Source organism: Morone saxatilis, unplaced genomic scaffold (genome assembly GCF_004916995.1).
Source record: "Morone saxatilis isolate NCDOM2014 unplaced genomic scaffold, NCSU_SB_2.0 Contig11, whole genome shotgun sequence".
Classification (NCBI taxonomy): domain Eukaryota; kingdom Metazoa; phylum Chordata; class Actinopteri; family Moronidae; genus Morone; species Morone saxatilis.
In genome coordinates this window covers 24,700,083-24,716,524 of record NW_023339663.1, presented here as the reverse complement: position 1 = coordinate 24,716,524, position 16,442 = coordinate 24,700,083, and the positions used below count along the sequence as shown (strand labels likewise).

At 41.2% G+C, this 16,442-nt stretch overlaps 1 protein-coding gene across 9 annotated transcripts in view; it reads right to left on the bottom strand.

Moving 5' to 3' along the window:
* The window catches only part of LOC118321253 (A-kinase anchor protein 13), a gene marked incomplete at its 5' end in the record, with an annotated part of 98,360 nt that overhangs the window by 81,112 nt on the left and 806 nt on the right, over positions 1 to 16,442 (bottom strand).

Genomic DNA, 16,442 nt, shown 5'->3' with positions numbered 1-16,442 from the left:
GCGGTTGCTGGCTCGGTCCCTAACTATAATAAATCCACTATTTGCTATATTCTCAGCTCCAAACAGCAGACAGCCAAATCTAGCAACTAGCTGGTGTACAAAGTGGAGCATTCAGCAGGTATTTCAGCTACATTACTCTAGGCTAACAATTATAAGTAACACCCCTGGATTACGCGCTAGTATTTAGGGCTGCCCTCGAAGATTTGATGATTCAAGTCATCAGTTCATGTAGCTGCATTTCCACCACAGGAACTGCTTATATAGCTGTTTAAAACTGAAAAAAAGAGGAATGAATAGTCAAATCTTTGTATTGAACAGCCAAGAGTCGGATACTGCCCTGCTAGTATTTCTAGGTATATCTTTATGCTTTGGATGACGCTGGTCAACTGCAGGTAGCTCTTAGTTATCCAGATATTGAAATATCAGTGTAGTTCTCAGTAGGGTTGCCCCCTAATAGTCGACTTAATCGTCAGTCGCAATGAAGAGTCTTAGTCCACCCACTTTTCATTAGTCAGATAGTCACAGAAAAACAAAAAAAAGCATCAAACTCTGCTCGGGGCTGCTCCTCATCCCCGGGATGAAAGTTTTAGGGGATTGTTGCGGTATGGACTTTTTTTCTCGTAACAAAGGCAGTCACTTACTGGGGCACTGTACATTGTCACTAGGTGCTGATGCATATGCTAACTGTACTAGCTGCTCCGCTAGCTAGTTAGCAGTCCTGACTATACCCAGACTGGACTATGCTTGAAGGAGAGGGGGAGAAACTAACATCGGAGTGGAAGTTATTTATTCCGTGTTTGCACTGCAATGAAATAAACGTATTAAATGTGTAGGCTCCTTGCTGGTTGTTCTGACACGTTCAGACTACTAGTCGTCTAGGATAATCTTTGGTCGGGGGCAGCCCTAGTTCTCAGTGAAATGAGCCGCTAGAGTGTTTCGCTGGCATGAAACTCCGAAAACAAATTGCCCTAGATAACAGAACGCTAGACATCAGGGGTTTTTTTTTAAGGATTTTTTACAAAACGCACATATACCAGCTCTAGCAGCATCAGAACATTGCTGCTGACAAGGTGACAGTTAAGCTTGACCCTGGCAGTAGTCCCAACACTCTGTGGGAGGTTAATAGTGCATGAGTACAGAACAGACACATACTGAATCACACACGGGAACACACACACACGGGAACACACACACACACTCACTCATCATCATCCAGCCACAACTGCCTGGTCCCTATTTGTGCTTGTTTGTTCAAAGACAGCCGCAGCAATGATGACAAAGTTTTTGTCCGCTTCTGCCTCCTCCAATCACCCATTAGTCTTTCACCGAGCAGAAGAAAGAAAACAGGTTGAGTACCAAAACACACTACTTTGCCTCTTCTACATGGGTTTATGCAGGGACGATCAGTTAGCAGGATTTACCGGCTCATGTTCACGTTTGATTCCCTACTCCCAGTCTGGGACACAGGCCTCAAAGCCGTTTTCTGGGCACAAGGTCAGAAGGAGTGGGTGTGTAATTACATCCAAACAAACGTAGTACAGCTATAGACTTGAGGACAAATAGATTGGAAACCTTTTTGTTGAACTTTCTTGAAGAGATATTGGCCCGCTTGCATTCATCAATGAGTCAAGGGACTGGTCAGCTTTGAGAGCCTGCATTCTCCTCAGTTATTTGGTGAGACAATTTTCTTTTGTTTGCTGTTCCCTGGCACTAAAACAAGTCCTTGCTGCTGGCCTCAGTGGTCAGCAGTGTATTAATCACATGAACCCCACAGCGGGGGAGGCGGCGACAAAAAGCCAGGACCTAATGAGTTCAGCAGAAAACACCAAAAGAGTCGATGTTGGACTCGACAGAGCGCTGAAGCGCAGCGAGGCCAATTCACTTTCTGCAGCCCAATCCAAACATTTTTCCTCTTTTCTGCTAAATAAATAGGCTCGAGTTAGAATTAGGCGGATCAGGTAAGGGGATAATCAGTAGCTCTAATAATACTCTAGAGTGTAATCCTCTTGCCTTAAGTGCACTGGGCCAGGGACCAGCTTCTTCACCACATGCACAACTCTGACTGATAAGACTCTCACATAATGTCCACAACAGGCTCCCTGGTTCTTTTACATTTTGGTATTTTGGACATTTCTCATGTGCTGGGGCTCTCTTTAGGACTGCTCCATGGGTTTGGTGTCCTACGACACGGTGCTTCAGCAAGCCACATCGACATTATTGTTGACTGTTGAAGGTGTTGAGGCTGTGACCTTTCATTCACGTTACCACGAGTTTGCCTAACCCATTGCACAATAAGAACATATTTGGTAGGAAGTGGGTGCGTTGCTACATTCAGTTTTTACTGTTGAGGGCAGAGTTGATAAAATGTATTCAGGGAGTAAGGTTTCTGTGGCCTTTATCAGCTCGGCCCTGCTTTACATTCTCTACACATTCTCACCTGGCAGCTGAACACAACACCAGTCTGTAATGCTCACTTCTTTGCTGTTGTTAATACTTCAATCCTCCTAAACAGTTAGGGTACACTTTGCACCTGCATCTAAAACTATATTAAAACTTTTGTGTTTAATAAAAAGTCTTTTTTAAAATGTTTATATGTATCTATAAAAAAAATTATTTCATTTACTGTTTCAGCTTTTTATTCTATTACACAACTTTGAAAAACTGTTGAGTGAATGAGTCTAGGGGTATTATACCTGGGTGTTACAGGTGTGGTATATATTTGATGGCAGTGTGAAATCAGAATACCTTTCTAGATTTACTCTGACATTACTAAAATATGATTTTCATGATGATATAAAAATGCAAAGAAACTGCTCCTTTATTTCCATTAATAACATCATACCTGCATTTATTTGCATCGTTGACAGTGAGAACGAGAATTACAATGAATGTGCATTGTAATGGGCTTATATAACCTTTGACCATTGCCATTCTCAAAACAAGCCACGTACACCATGCAACTGTCCACCTATGGTGGTCACTTCTGTTTTTTCTGTTATGATTCAAGGAAGGAAGTTACACACAAAGGAAGCTGATTCAGAACACTGCATCATCACAGGACGTAATTGCTCCACTGGTTGCTTTAGATTCATGGAGCGGCCTGTAATATTTCCAAAACTTCCATTTTAACGTGACTGTCAAGCTAAGCTAGTTAGTCCATCTTAAGTAGCAAACATGTAGCAACCTGAGGAGGAGGTTGTGGGCCTGTGTGATTAAGCTATAATTGGTCCCATTACAGTCTAATAGGTGTTAATGTTGACAATGTATGTCCAATATATAAATATCTCCACGTTCGGCTTTCTACACCAGCCTCCAGTTTTTGGCTCTTATTTTTCTGTTTTGTGCTAAAAAAAAAAAGCTAGCATGCATTTGCTCTTCTGAGCTTATTTGCTACAACTGTCTGCCAGCTGTTTTATACAGGGGGTTGATGAGACCAAACAGTAAATGAAACCAAACTACAACAATGAGAGGATACAAGCTGTGTGGAGCTGCAGAGTTGGGTGTTAAGTCTCTGGGTTCATTGCTACAAGACAAGGAGTCACTTGATTCTATGATAACATTAAAACATACCGCTTAATGCAGGTTTGATATCTGTTCACCATACTGCCTTTAACCTATTTTCTCCGGTTGACCCCATGCTCGTACAGTATGTGGGCGTGACAGGTTATATGGTCAATAAGTTCCTTTTGGGCAGCAACTATCTTTCAGGAAGTACACAGGGGACTTCTAAAATAACTACATCTGTAGGCCATTTATAAATACAATTCCAGTTACGCAAGCTACAGGAAATGCAAGACTCAATAAACTGACTGCTGTATCCCAAAAGGCTGCAGTAGAGGTACACAAGTTCCTGGCAATGTGCTGCAACAAGATATGTTGGTGCTACGGATAATACTTGGACTTATAGGTCAAGTTACAGTGTATCTGTCAGGTAATATCCATTATAATGGTAAAACTGGAGAACATAAAGACATTAGAAACCAATCTTTCCACCTGTATTTTTCTCAGGTGATGGAAAAAGACAAACCCCCGACACTAACTGACTTCTGCACCAAATCACACCATCAACAATTCTTTTCAAACAAGATGTAAATGAAAACCTGGCAATAATCCATGTAATTCAGGAAAATAACTTGTATCCAAACCAAACTAAGTTTCCTTCTCTGGTAACAGAAGAACCTTGAGAAATGACATCCCCTAAGCTTACCCTACGGCCACCCGACACCTGCTTATAGAGATTACACAACCCATTAACTCCCCCTAAAACACTGGGTGCAGCCAGCCTTTAGCCGAGCTCCTTAAGAGTCTCCATTATGGCAGAAACTGCCTTTGAACTGCTGCTAGAAACAGAATTTTCTTCCTCTGCAGCAGGAAGGCCACAAAGAAGCAGGGCATCAGCCACGTTCAAGTGCACAGTCGTCACAAATGGACCAATAAATCAAGAGACAAAAGCCCCTCAATGCAGGGCTAGGAGTGGTGATACGCCGAGTCAGGATTGTGAATGGACCTGTTATGACTTCCACAGGTCCCCTGGCTATCAGAATAAGCCATAATAGCCATGTGACTGCAGCATGAATGGGAGGATGAATAGGATTAGCTTCACAACTCATTAATCTGACTGTCTCCTACACCCTTCCCAATCATCAGCTGAGGATTCCCCAACACAACTACATGCACAGGACAATGGCTATGGTATAAATTCAAAACTTTTCTAGCAGCTCTGTCTGTAAATGCGTCGCTTTTGTCTGAGATAGGTCTCTCTGGGGAGAGAGATTATTGTTCTTGGTGGGACTCACACATGATTCAGTAATCCTCCCTGGATAGAGGTGCACCCAGTGAAGGTAAATGTCACAGTCAAATAAACACCAGTTTGGGTCCAATATACAGTAAGCCACAGGAACAGCTTCACTGTGTCTAGTTACTGGGAGGAAGCACTTTTTTGACAGACCTCATTGTATTCTGACACAACTTAAAGTTTCCCTGTGGAGTTTTTTTGTAAACAAACATTCACATTCAGTGTGACTTTTTTTTGCATTGAAATTGCGGAAGGAAGGGAAAATTGCAAAAGCAGTTGCAGGGATTGCTACGATTGGTGAAACTTGCAGTAAATTACAATGACTAGTCAAATTTGCAGACAAGTTAGAGTTATTGGACAAAAATGCGAGGTCGCACAGAATTCACAGGGATTGGCTGAATATGCGTTAATCCTTGCAAATGCAACATCGTAACTTCCTGGAGGGACTGGTTTACCAGCTTCCAGTCTTCCTTACCCCTACTGGCACTTTACTGAATATCTTGCACGGACACTTGAAAACCTAGCATGAAAAAAAATAATGGAACCAAACTAATCAAAAGTTACAGAATTATTCAGAGTTTTTTCATGCAATGCATACCTGTACTTCTACTACATGTGTCCCCCTATTTGGCCTGACCCTTTAAAGTCAATAAATTATGATAATAAACCGGTTATTCTTACTTTATAGCATCTTACATGCTTTTTCAAAATCACCCAGATCAAAGATAATTCACTATTGATTGGATCACATTGTAACTGAATTGGTAGTAGGAAAAGTACACAGTGGTTAAATCAGAGGTGACTGGAGGCTCGTGATGGCATCAACATAATCTTTTCTGTCAGCACCACTCCTTCGGAGACTTCCTGTAGGAACATCTGAGCCCTCCCGCTCAAAGGCCACATCTCTTTAAACTACGAAAACAAAGGCACGTGTTAGGTGCAGGGCAGGGTTCTTCAGTTGCTCGTTTGAGTATTTAAAAAACTAAAATGCTTCAGGAAATAAAAGCAGTATGATTTCATGCCTGATCCAAAGGTGCTAACCTAACCCCACCCCACAACCATGATCTACGTGCCTATTTACAGTGTAGCATTGCCCTTTTAGTGATTTACTGGGTCATTATCACACCTTAGTTTTGTGGCTGGCCCACAAATAATCTTATCAACAAAATGTTGTACATGTGTGTATTGTTGTTGCTGAACCTGCCTAAAAATCAACATGACGTTATGTTAACATGCTTTAAATGTCACAGAACTTATTTGCATCTACTTCTTCTACGTCTTCTTAGCTCACTATTCTTCACAACTGCTCAAACGTTTGTGTTAAATCACTGACTGTGTGTCCTTCACAGAACAATGAACATTTTCAGCAAACCCAGCTATCCCACCTGTCCTTCAAATCAAGAGTCAGCAGCCTGGAGCTTAGAGCAGCAACATGCCAGTGAAAACCACCAAATTCTAGATAAGGAATAAAAAAAATTAACAAACAGCATTTCACCTCAACAACTGCCATTGAGCAATGGATATAATGTGACTGTACTGACCAACTCATAAGTTTAAACCTTAACAGTCGCTGTTGAGAATAAGCGCAGAGGTCCTCAAACCTTTCCTTGATGAAGGCCAAACAGCAGAAGGTGGAAGTTAGGAGCTGCTCAGATGCATGGTGTGTAGAACCCAGTGTAACTCAACGTATATATACGGCAATGTAAACCTTTACCACACTTTTTAATTGCCTCAAAGCTTCGTACTGCAGTCTTGCTGGGTCAAACCTTCCCCCATTGGCCATTAATTAACTTGAAGAATGTCAAAGAAGATCCGTGTTATAAGGACAACAGTTACCTGGGGCTCCTTCTTCATGCAGCTTTTTGAATTTGGCTGTGCATAGAGAGCTGCAGTCAAGGACATGGAGACACCTGTAAAGAGGGACAGAGGCCCAATATAGACCTGAGGTGTCATCCAACATCAGAGCTCCATGAAGACAATAGGACAGGACTTCAGACTCAGAGAGGGGAGTACTGAGTTTCTACCTCACCTATGCAGGCGTACCCCCTCTAGTATAAACTACACAAAGACTACCTGGCCTGGATACCTTATTTTCCCTCCAGATATTTTCCATAGATAAATGCATATGACAAAGATACAAAACACAAAACATTACCAAGAGGCACCTTTGTCTTGACATAAAATCTACATTTAATTCTGCTAGTTTTCCAATTATGAGCAACAACACTACGATCCTTCAACTAACACTGCCAGCTTTAGGGGTTCAATGCCCACTTGGGTCAATCTTGCTTTTGATGTAAGGCCTCATGGTACAGTAAGAAGCTTTGGATAACAACCTCCACCAAATGGCAGATAAGTGTGCCAGGGGGAGCTTTCAGGCTAATTTAAAACCTGGTGAGAGTTCATACAAACTGTCCACTGATTTTCATCTTAACTCTACTTAACTTCTTTTTATTCTGTTATTACCAGCCTGTTTTCTCAATTTTAAAACACTTTTTATTAGAAGTTTTATAAGTGCTGGAGCACTGGATGAATAATAAATCGAATTTCACATTTCAAAACTGCTGCAGAAATGAGGACTGAATGAAACTATTTTCATTATTTTTTAATGCTAGTTTGCCTTTTCAGTCCAAATAAAAGTTTCATTCCAAACTTGAACAACGTCTGACTCATAACACAAGACTTCTAAAACTCTTGATGACCATATCAGTCAAACTCATGAAGCATTCCCCGGCTAGTATCCTAAACATCCTAACATTTGCAATCAGCAGCCATCAAACACTGAGAGACCAAGGCTCTGTGTGGCTCAGCTGGGTTTGATGTTTAACTCAGACGTTTGTTTAACCTCTTGTGTTCTCTCGGCTGGTTAACCACTAGTTACTGGCCTACCACTACAACATGCCCTACGCTGCATTCCCTTATAGCACCAAACCCCAGAAAGAACAAAGTGCGTCTGCTCTGTGTTAAACCCTTGTGTGATTCTTTTTACGGTTCACTATCAGCTCGCCTCTTCTGGGGCACAGCTAAATTAGTCAGGGATACGTCACCCCCCTCAACAACGCCACCACAGTAACTTGGACACACCATGTTGACCACCATTTAGATAGTCACGGCTGTTTGATTTAATCAAACCTAGCTATTGTGTCTATGGGCCGATATGAGGCCGTCGTGGTGACGTGACCTCACCCTCCCACACAAAAGCTGCCTCTGTGCAGAGACTGCACACAAACGCTGGCTGACAACACAAGGCCGGGGGATGAAAGGTCTCCTCAGTGTTTGGTGACAGTTATTACCCTCTCCACTGAAACCAAATACCTGTGGGCCCAGATAGCATTATCTTATTGTGAGGCACACTGGGGGCTGGCCTGTAATCAGGGCCTGGGTCTTGATCAGCGCTCCTCCCCAGGTTTGAAGCCGCCTCCACCCCCTTTGTTTCCACACCGTGAAGTCATGAGGTGCTCTGTAGACAATTTTAAAAGGAATAGTTTGGGAAATCTGCTTATTCGCTTTTATGCTGAGAGTTATACTGCTGAGAGTTGTACTGATCCCACTCTCATACCTGTACCATGGATGTATTATAAGATCGGGATACTGCATCCAAAGATGGCACCTATTCAGCCAAATAAGAAATGCTTGCCTGCCACATACAACAAAAATGTTTCTAGCTTCTGTATTTACTTCTGAAGGAATACGGCCCGCTGGATATACACTGTGTTGTTTCTCCCACTGGCCCCATCCGCAAGTTCCCGCTCGGCATTAAATTGTGATAACATCACAGATTTTATATTGCTTTCTCGCCTCGAGCAAAGTTTTACAAACATAAAACCTCCATGGATCAAAAATTCATGATAGAAAGAGTCATAATTGATGACCTTGTTTGCAGTTCAAGGAACACTTTATCTTTTATAACGGCTTTCTATGGGGAAAATGCTTTTTGGGCCACAGGGGAATTTTCACTGCAGTACCACAAATAGCCACTGGGCAGAATTGGAAGAAAGGCTGAGCAGCAGCGCCGTATCCAGGTCTTATTATACATCCATGGTCTGTACAGTAAATATAAAGCTAGCGGCCAGCTAACTTAGCTAGCATCTTCAGAGATTTCTAAAGGTTACTAGCGAAGAATAAGGCTGGTACATAACCTTAAAACAGGGAAATGTTTTGCACTTGTGTTCACTGGGGCTGGTAAGCAGTTTGTTACCTCTGACCAAAGCCATGCTCTTTTCCCATTTCCATTCTTTATGCTAAGCTAAGCTAGCTGGTGGTAGTTTCATACTTAACATATAGACACATGAGTACTATCAATCCTCTTGGCAAAAAAGGGAATAAGTATATTTCCCAAAATGTCAAACATTTCTCTTTTAAGCACATATTTGCTGCTGCTATGCTTTAGGCACGGTGACCTCTTCAGAAGAGGCATGTGCTAATATTTAGAGAAACCTGCAGACGGACATTTACTTTGTGTCAATGTTCGACATATTACAAAATCAACAGGGCAATTTCTGCTACTTGAGTTCAGCGCACTTGGCAATCCAATTTCTCACATCATCCAGATGGGTGCAGACACTGGTACAATCTCTCAAAATGATCAATATGGCATTCCACTGTCAACTTACTGCACTTCCTCATTCAACCATGGTGTGTGAAATAACAAACTGACATTGAAAGGAAGAAAAAATAGGTGCTGAGGAGCAAATACAACACAGAGACAGGGAGACATCAGAGTTTTAGAAAAGGAAAGTGGCGGTTAGTTCCATTTGGAGGTAAGAGGTTTAGCTCAGAGAATCCTGAGCAATGCAAACCTCAGTCTCACAGCAGGCCTGATCAGATTAACTTTACCCCCACCACAGTAATGGTTGATATGTATTGTTAGGTAACATCCTTCCTTTCAATTCACAAACCAACTTTAATTGAAATGTGTCAAGAGACAATGATGCAGAGTGTGCAATAAAATATCTCCAGAGCTTTGATAAAAACATCTACTGTGCCTTGATAGGGAACACATAATGGCTTTGTTTTTAGTACAATCATTTCACAGGAAGAAGGTCCTGGGTTTGAATCTCAGCTCTGGTTCTTGTGAAGCTGAGACAATGTAAGCCAAAGCAAGTTTGGTCAATCAGAAACTCTAAATTTCCCACAAGTATGCGTTTGTGTGTGTTTACACAGTGATAAACTGGTCACTTCTCTAGGGTCTTTCCAACATGTTACCCTACAACCAGATGACTCATGTCAACCCACTCTCTGTTTCATTGGAAATTGTTCACAAATGGCCAGTTTTGAAGAAGAAGTGTGAAACTAAAACTGCTGCAGTGGTTTTGGGAACTGAGTTGCAAGAGATGTGCATAAGTTGCTCATTTCGCCCACTGATTCCCTGTCTATATATATAATGTATGCTGAAGTAGTCCACCCATCTAACTGCTCCTTGTTCAAGAACGATGTAAGTGGAAGATTAAACCACAAAAATACTGAATAGATCTTGTCTTATCACTGACACATGCTCCAGATATACATACAGATCATTATATACTGTCTTCTGTGGCTCTGATGGAGCTTTATAAACTGATGAAAGACCCAGATTATGTCATCAAGGTTATCTCAATTTGGGCTTGAGATCAACAGATAATCCGCATCACAAAGTGTGGAGTTTGTCAGACATGGGTATTTTTTGAGGTTGACCCCCGCTAGGGAGCAAAGGTCAGCATATTGAATTTTGTTTTTATCAGTTTCTCGCAACTCCCCAACTTTAATGACCTGCAACACTTACTTGCTGAAGCACCACACTGAAAGTAAGAATCATGTGGTCCATCACAATACATCATTATACTGTGATTTGTTTACAAATCACAAGATTGTGATTTACATTTTCACAAAAGTTTCCACATTCTAGTCCTTATATCTTGCACCAAGCACACCCATTACAAGCAACCAATCAGCTTTTGAATGTACAACATACACCATGTGACCAATATTAACAAGTTAACACGGAGAAACACAGACTGCCTTAAAAAAAACTGTGAGCCAAGTCGAACAGAGTCAATATTACAGAGAACGCGTCTGAGTGAGAAATCTTTGATAGTCTGAAAATAGATCAGAAAACAGAACTTATGTGATAGCCACATAAATAAAGATAAAGCATAGTTTTAGTTACAGTAGAGGGCATTCAACTAGCTAGAAACATAGCTTTAACAAACAACTGGCTTTAAAGGTTGCCATAAGCAGAGCCCAATTACCACTTAATTTAACAGTAGACTCTTTGGTCACACATGTTGTTATCAAAACCATTAAGTGTTATCACTGAGGCAGACGTTGCTAGGCACAGTGGGTGCATCGCAGTCAAACTTTGCCCTGGGGAATATGAACAAAACAAAAACAAGGAAGAAAATCTTCAGAATCAATGATACGTGATAAGGCTTTTGTTTAGTTGACATAACCACTTAACCTTAACCTAAAAGCAGCTTGTTGCTATTGTTGTTCTCACCTCACACTACAGGGAAACTTCTAAGCGTTTATCTAAGTTAACTAAGCGGCACATGAAGGCATCAATGGAAACCTTACCCACAGTCTGTTAGATGATGACGGCTGCGAGCAGACTCCTTCAGGTGCACATTAAATTCATTTTAAGTCCATCAGAGAGAGCAGGTGTGTTTATACTAGGCAGGTATCCTCGGTAGCGGGCATGCGAGCTCTCACCACACTGATTACACCGAGCTAAATATGGCTTTGTGCTAACACAGACAGTAGGCAGATCAAAGCATTGATGTCAGAGGGGAGAGGCGGAGCCTGCGGGCCACAGGTCAGGTGTCTGCAGCAATGGTGGAACGACAACTATCTTTCCTCTGCTTAGTAAACATGCCCTAACTCAAGATGGCGCAGTTTCTTTATCAATCAATCAGCTGTAGTGAGAGTGTTACGCTAGGACAGCACGCAGAGAAAGGCTCAAGGCTGATGAAAATGTTTTAGTGTTGAAAAATCATGAAAGAGCATCGTCAACAGCTGCTCATCCTCAGCCATTTAATTATAGGGAAACTCTGGGATACGTTACACAATGTTATGGTAATGATTCTCACATATTCATGTTTTTCTGAAAGTCCTGCATTCTAATTGTTATTTACATAAAAGTAAAAAAATATAATCAGTGATGATTATTTGATTACTCAATGGGTGTATTGACTGCTTGATCTGCAACAGTCTTTTGTTTTTTTTTAGAGCATACAATTATATTTTAGCTCATCTTTTTATACTGGGTATTTTAATCACAATGCATGATATTTTTATAACTTGATATATAAATGCAGTGGAAATCTAGTGGAGTAGCAGTATAAAGAATTACTCAATAGGTACCTCATAGCTGTATTTGTTACTGTAAATGTACCTAGTTACTCTTTCAGAGCTGCACCTTTTGAAACAGGTTTGTACAAAATGCACTGTATTGTGGCTCCTCCGTGACTTAGGGGTTTAGACGGCGATTATGGACCGCCATGTCCCCGGTTTGAATATGGCTGGGGACCTTTGTGGCATCTCTCTCACTACCAATTTCCTCCTCTCCACTATCACAATCTAAAAAAGGCATGCCATTTTTAAAATGTACTGTGCGCTGTACAGAATACATTTCTTATCAGCAGCACAGAAGAGTGTTGGTGTTTGGAGAGTCTGAAAATGTCTTACAAATAGAAGTAAGAGTTGTCAAACTACCTGCTGGATTTCTCAGATTTTGCTTTAAATTTGTGTTTGAGGAAAACCGCTTGTATGTGTGACTCAAATGTCATCAATGCAAAAGCCCTAAAGCTGCAAACATCCTCTTCCAGACGTGCCAGGATGACATCCCTGCACCCTCAACACATCAGATCGCAAGTATTGGTAAGTGACACAAACCACAAAAAAGGAGCGAACTTCAGCCATGTCTCACTGCTCAGCACAAAAACCCCCAAATGAGCAGACAGAGGCTCAGAGGCCTACTTTATACCTGGTATTACATGTACCTTACATCCATATTACACGTGACAGGATTACATTCACAGGTAGGAAACATCTTCCGTATACATCCTGGAATCTGATTTCAGTATGTATACAGGACCTTCCTCCAGATAGCTTTGAGCCCAACAGTAAATACCCCAGCTGGTTTGTACCCCATCCATCCTGACAATCCAGTTTTTTGCAAGTATCTATTTGCATCGCTGTATTTGAGCATCCCAAGTCTTCTGTTTGCTTTGCGTTGGCTTCCTGGCGGGCCAGCACACAAAGGTTTATTTCTGTCTATATGGAGACTTCTAGCATTTACACATCGTTGTTATTGCAGTGAAATGCAAGTCTGACCTCTGTATGATTACACTTTATGCATATTTACAAGATCCAATCAGATTGACCAGAATGGAGTAGTAAACAATAACGCATCAGGGTGAGTATACAGCACAGTGCTGCACATACACATGCAGTAACTGTAGTTGATAGCTTTTTGTATCCATAGCACAGTCAGGGAAACTGTCTGGTACTTAGGGATGCCATCAAAGGTTTGGTCAGATCTGTCTCATTGTTTCATGAATTAGAAATTCAAATCAAAACAGTTTTATTTAAGTTCTTGTGTGGCACTGCCGCAGCTCAGGCATTATATCGCCAATATTGTCTAAAACTTGATACATGATATCAAGCGATTCCAGTCTTAACAAAAACTAAGTCAAGGCTTTATTGTGAATATCAGCAGAGAAAGCAGCATTCGCCCTCCCAGGCATATAAAACCCATCCCAGAGACAGCGCTACAACACAAACTAGTACCTGTAAGACTTCCTCTAATGCTTCCATTCTATACTAAATACGGTGTAATTACAAGGCTAACACTGCGCGTATCCTCCATCATCATTAAATTAGGGGGTTTGTGAAGATGAGAAATTGGCTGGGTTGAGCTTGGAGCCAGAAGAATCCTCGTGGTAATTTACAGGACTCTAAATGGGAGGCCAACTCCTCTTTCATTTGTCTCTTGTACTGGAGCTAAATACATATTTGTGGCTGGGATGGCCTCACAAGTGAGCCTAAAGTTAGCTGAAAGAGACACAGAGAGAGAGTGTAATGTAAATCTAAATAAAAATAAGCTTCTGTTTAATAGAATCATTGTGCAGTCCTCCTCTCACATTCTTGTGAGTGAAAATTATCCATGGATGTTTATGGGTTTCTGGATTGTTGGCAATGTAAGAACTGCAGCTCGGTCTGCTGCTGCTTCCTGCGGCTCGTAATCAGTAAAATGTGTTAATATCTCAGTTTGGAACAAAATTCTTACTCTCATATTTCTTTGCATTTGAGACTTGCATATCCAAGGATTGAAACAACACCTACTCTGACAACATGATGGCCCTGATAGTTAAGACATTTAAGGCTATATGGGTTACTTTAAAAGATAGCAGCATTTACTCTAACTTTTAAGCATTTCAAAACTAAACCCTTCAACATTTAAGTCACTGTAATGTGAAAAACTACGAACCTTAAAATTTGGAGATTTTTAATGGTTTTAAATGCTGTAAAACTTACACTAAAATGTGCTTGATAATCACACATCACAGACCAAAAAAGGGTCTTGAGAAGTAAAGATTTCTTAGATGTTTTGCCAATATTGTCAAATTACACACATGTATCAGACTAGCTGTAAAGAGCAGAGTCCAAATGTGGCAAAGGACTGCGATGCGGGTGGTTGGTGGTTCAAATCCAAAGACTTACAGGACACAAACCGGCCAACAATCAAGGAAAGAAAAGCCAACAATCTCTAGTGGAGCTGCTCTGTAGCAGCCACCAGTAGATCATTGCATCTATAATGGGAAGTTCCTGGGTTACTGGCAAATTTCCCTTAACTCATTAAAGGTTAAAAATTAACAAAGTATTTGAAGTCATACTGTAAAGCAGTCGCACCTCTAAGATGATTCAGAAAGGAGTCAGAACAGGTGCATTTCCTTCCCTCTCACTGTCACCCCCTCTGCAGAATGCATGTAATATGAGGATGGTAAATTCCTACAGTCAAAGGCAGGGACTCTGATTTACATGCCAGTAAGATGACTAGGCTGCCCGATAGACTCCAGAGCCCGATACTGAGTCAACACTAACTGTAACAAGTCTCTGCAATGACAGCAAGGGAAACAAATGCTCATCACTGAATGTTTGAGGGGTCAAAACCAGTGATTATGAGGGTCCTGCCACTTTGTTGGAGGAGTGTTAACAACTGTGTCCAGTCTTTGTAATCCACACTCTCCGACAGAAATTAAATACACATTTTGGTGAGGTAGTAGGTAATAAAACAGGCTCCAGGTCCTCGTATCCCTACAGCTGCTCCTTCTTCCATCTGCCGGTTATGACACCAGTTTGCGCCCCCTACTCTCAAACCGCTCGGAGCATTTTGACTGAATAAACTGGTTCAGAACCCAAAGTTTGTTCCCAGCTGGAACCAAAAAATAGGTTTTCCTATGGTTGTGGGTGTTATATACTACAAGTTGCTGTGTATCCTTGATTACAATGGCTCAACTCAAAAAGGTCAGAAACGCAGGCTGGTTTCCGACACAGTATGGTTCCAAGAACTTTGAACTGAACTGGTTCAAGAACTACAGCTTATTTGGGGGTAAAAACACTAGAGTACAGGTTAAAACTGAGAATCTAAGATGAAACATTAGTGTGGGATCAAAGGATCCAATATTATTGTAGGTGCTAGTGCAGGTGTTAATACAGGTTGAAGCATAAAATCATTTGTCAGATTGGTGTCAAGTTGGAGGCAAAAGATTTGAAATACAGTCAAAATCCAACAGAACTCAACTTTAAACTGGCTACTGAGCATCCTCGCTGGAGCAGTTTGTACACAACTTCTGACTGAGTGGGATACGGTCCAAGTAATCCCGGAAGGAAAGAAGATGTGTTCCACCACCACGAAGCGACTTCTGAGCAAACCTATGGGTGTGTTACAACCAGAGGGCGGCCATGTTTACGCGCCTGGTCCTTTGAACGTGTTTAAGTGGGTGAGGTCAAGTGAGTGTAAATGAATTAGTAGGCTACTGTTTTCCTTCACATGTGTGCAGCAGATACTCCCACCAGCATGAAAAATAAAGCTTGTGCAGAACTGGAACTTCCTTGATGAAAAAAATAGCACCGTAGAGATTTGAGGTGTGTCTGTGCTGCCGGACAGTAACTTTATAATGATTCTATTGTGCTTGATGGAAGGTTTATCTACGATATCAGCATTTATCATTTATCTATATAGTTTTATCTAAATAGTTATATGAAGGGATTTTATATCATATATGGGGTTGTGTCATTTTGTACTGATTAATCAGGCAAAAGAATTAAAGTGCAGTAAGTAACTTTTATAAAAATAATTTTTTTCATATTTTATTATTTATTTATGTCCTTATTTTTTCACAGTGTGCTGGCAGTAGTACATGAGACAAATAATCTGTGGAAAAAAACGGATCCCCTGGCTTTTTCCAACGCTCCAAATGGAATTTGTAAGAATCCACTGGGCCTAAACGAAAGCAACCAATCAGAGGCAAGAAAGATAGAGAAGCTTGATCATAGTTGATTGGTGAGTCTCATTCCCGGGGCCCCAAAGCGTCTGCATTTCACACTGTGAGAATAAGACTCAACAATCAACTATCTTCAAGCTTCCAACCCAAAGGGTTCGTATCTT